General features: G+C 36.9%; 1 non-coding gene across 1 annotated transcript; it reads right to left on the minus strand.

Moving 5' to 3' along the window:
* Positions 1–3,470: 3,470 nt before the first annotated feature.
* On the minus strand, positions 3,471–3,543 carry Trnaq-cug. Its single transcript has one exon. It is a non-coding gene; the product is annotated as a tRNA-Gln (tRNA).
* Between the last annotated feature and the right edge of the window lie 223 nt (positions 3,544–3,766).

The raw sequence follows: 3,766 nt of genomic DNA on the forward strand, positions 1-3,766 counted from the left end.
CACCAACTTTGAGTAAGAAGGCCTCAATTATTTTGTTATCACAGAGCTAGTATATATCCAAGGTAGGTTGGGAAAATTTTATAGATGAAGCATGATATTTTATCATTTAATTCACTATGGATTTGCCGTGTGGTTAATTTCATTTGGCATCAATTAACTAAAGAAAACCGATATATGGACACGTCAATCATTGCAGTGAATTGGCATATGGCTATTCAAGACCATTTTCACAAATTGTCCTCCTGAATGAAGAAGAAATATCTCCCTTAGGAGGTTTAGTTTTGTGAGGTCAACAGAGTTTTCCTAGTAAGATCTGAGCTTGGTTTACCCAGCAGAACTGCATTAGAGGATTGCTTGACCACCTGTATGGGTACCAGGTGATTGGAAAGGTTCTGCACTTGGCTGTGTTAGGGGGAGGTCTTTTGCTCCACCCCTTGGCTTTCCTGTAAATAGCCCTTTAGAAGAGCCAGAGGGGGCTGGTGGATTAGGATCTGGACTCTCCTGAGGCTGTCTTGAGTTTCTATCTGTGTCTCTCTCACCTCCATCCTTCTATCTAAATTTCTTATCACCCACTCCTCTAGTGTACCCTGGGGTGAAATGTGGGAGTTGGTCTCCCACATAGTTTTTGCTATATCCATGGTTCAAGGTCATATATAAATGTGTAATAAGATTACATATACTTAGGAAGTCATTGTAAGTTTATGACAAATAGAATAATGAATTATATGTATTCACTGTACTAGTATTTCTTTCTAAAATTTATTGCAATTATGCCAAAATCTAGCATGAGTAACATTTCTGCCAAAGATTCCCAATTTTAAACAATGTAAACATTTATATAAGTGGGTCAACACAGTAAGACGTGGTCTCAGAAAAATAAAAAACACACCCAATAGCACTAAAAAGCAATATTTCTCAGTAGTTACTTTTAACTTTAAAATATTGTTAGCAAATAGAAGTATTACATTTTTCTTCAATATTCTACATAAAAATTTCTTACATTTCTTATAATCACATTGCCTAGTCCTTTGTATATACAATATTAGCTCCAAACTGATTTCCTTTTAAGAAATAATTTATTCTCCCAAGCACATCAAATAATGCTGAGTGATGTTCAAAGTTCGGTAAACATACATGGATAGAATGGTCTTAGTTAATATTTATGTTTAGGATATTAGAATACTTTTTACTCATTTTAGGTATAATTTTTGAGGTGAAAACCAACTTTATTCTTCTGCCTTTGGCTGCCCAGTTCTACTGTAATGATTTCTTATACAGAAAAGACTCCCACTGCATTGTATGGCCATATTTATTATGAAAACTGACCAACATTGTGAGTGTTTAGGACATTGTAAAACCTATTCCATGGATCTGTCCATTTTTTCTCATGTCTTCTTTTCATTGTTGTCAGTTTGGAATCAGAATCGGCCCTGTGTGTTTCTCAAAGCTGTGTTCACCTTTTTGTCTCCCTGATTTTTTTTTTTTTTTTTTTTGATTTTCTTCTCAAAACATTAATTTCTTCAAGGAAACCTCTGGGGATGATGACAAAGTTGCTGTTGGAATTTCTGGGTGAATTTGGGGGTTCTAGCTACTTAATCAAAACAGCAAGTTTTAAATGCATAAACATGAAATGACATATTTCTAATATTTAGAAGTTTCCCCAGTTTGCTTTCGCTAGAATTATAGTTTCCAAAGTATCATTTAAGTACTTTCTAAATATTTTATCCTATAGTGGCATTTTGTATGAAGTTTATTTAATTTCCTTTTAAATTACTCATTGAAAGCAGGCTCACAGAGACTGAAGCAGCCATCACAGGGCAGGCATGGGTCCTTGTCAGGTCCGCTATTAGTTTGGGATTTGGGGATACCCCTCACAGTGAGAGCAGCTGTGTCCCTGACTCTTTTGCATGCTCTTGGGTCCCCTTTCCTCCTATTGTGGGGCCTTGTCCAGCCTCAATATAAGGAGTTTCTCCTGGTCTTCTTGCTTCCTGTTTGGTCATGTTTTGTTGTTGTCTCCTGGAGGCCTGCTCGTTTCTGAAAGGAAATAGAAGGGGAATAATCTTGGGGAAAGGAGAGGTGGCAGGAGGGGAGGAAGAGGAAACTGTGATGGGGGCTGTTGTATGAGAGAAGAATCTATTTTCAGTAAAAAATGTACTTGATATTTTATATTGATTTTTAATTTGCTTATTTATTCCACAGTTTACTGTTTGTAAATTATTTTTTCTCTTTGCTTTAACTTGTATAACCTCTGTTGATCTTTACTCAGGTCTGATATTTTTACATTTAAGTTCAACTGCTCTGATTTATATTTTATTTGTATTCTTTTATTTAACTTGAAAATCTCAATTTTGACAGTTTATGACTAGTCGTATTATCTAGTTTGCAAAAAGTTATAAGAATATTTATTAATTGTTTTTTTTACAATATTCTTGTCTTTAAACCTGTTTTAATTGATTCCTCAGCCATAGTTTCGAGGATTCTCTATTAATTGTGACACCTAGGTGATTTTTCAGTCTCTTTTGATTTCCATTCTGTATTTCTTCCTACTAAATAGCTCATAGTTTTCTGATGCTTTTTCATTAGTACCTCTCACTCTATGGAAAGCAAAAAAAAAAAAAAAAAAAAAAAAAATTAACTAATATAACAATTGTCATCACCATCATTTTAGTAATTGTTATTTAGTTGTTTATTTGGTTTGTTCACGTAGTGCTGAATTATTTCCAATACTGCAGTTTCCTGATGTGAAATTTGAAATTGTTTTGGACTTGAACACATAGGTGATATGGAAGTAGTTTTAGCTGTGACCACTGAACGCTTCTATCTGTCCACATACAGTTTTGGTAAATCTTCAAGATATTTTGCTTATTGATGTATTGTCTTCAACAACATTTGGAGCACAAAGTTAATTTAATTAAAAATGAGGTTTCTTTACAGACACATAAAAACAATCCAGTGTTTAAGGTGTCTCTCCTTGGTTTTCTATTCTGGTCTAGATTACACAAACAGCAAAGCTACATGTATCTTCTTTATTTCTTTCCTCTTGGACATTATATTGTGGGGAAGACATTTTGCAATAAATTCACAACAGTGTTTCAAATAAAACAGACTGCTTTGGAAGGAACTTTCTAGCTCCCTGTTTGAGTTTTCTTACCCCCCGATGTGTAGTTGGTAGCCATTCCAGCCTTGGCCTGGAAGTTACAACCCCCACTGAGGCTTTGGTAATGGTCACACCCACAAGGCGGGGCTGAGAGAGGACACTGAAGACCCCGGATAGAGAGGAGAGGCTTCTCTTGGTTCCAGAACCCTGGACTCTGGAGGTAGACTGAGCAGAGTTCTCCAGAGAATACTGCTGGACTGCGCCATACCTTTCCCAGACCCTGCAACCTATACCTTCATTTGTAAGCTACCCCACAAAATAAACCTCCCTTTTAACTACATGGAGTGGCCTTAATAATTTCACCAATATCTGACACCCAACATGGGGCACGGACCCATGACCCTGAGATTCAGAGTCTCATGCTCTACCGACTGAGCTAGCCAGGCTTGAAAAAAAGAAAAGGGGAAGTGCTGTGGGGTGTTCTGTATGTCAAATGTGTTGCTTTGATTGGTTAAAATAATAAAGTGCTGATTGCCCAGTAGCCAGGCAGGAAGGAGAGGGTAGGTTGGACAAGGAGGAGGAGAATTCTGTGAAGTAAAGGCTGGGAGATAGATACTGCCAGCTGCCGCCATGACAAGGAAGATGTACTGGTAAGCCATGAGCCATGTG

This window comes from Onychomys torridus, chromosome 23 (genome assembly GCF_903995425.1).
Source record: "Onychomys torridus chromosome 23, mOncTor1.1, whole genome shotgun sequence".
Classification (NCBI taxonomy): domain Eukaryota; kingdom Metazoa; phylum Chordata; class Mammalia; order Rodentia; family Cricetidae; genus Onychomys; species Onychomys torridus.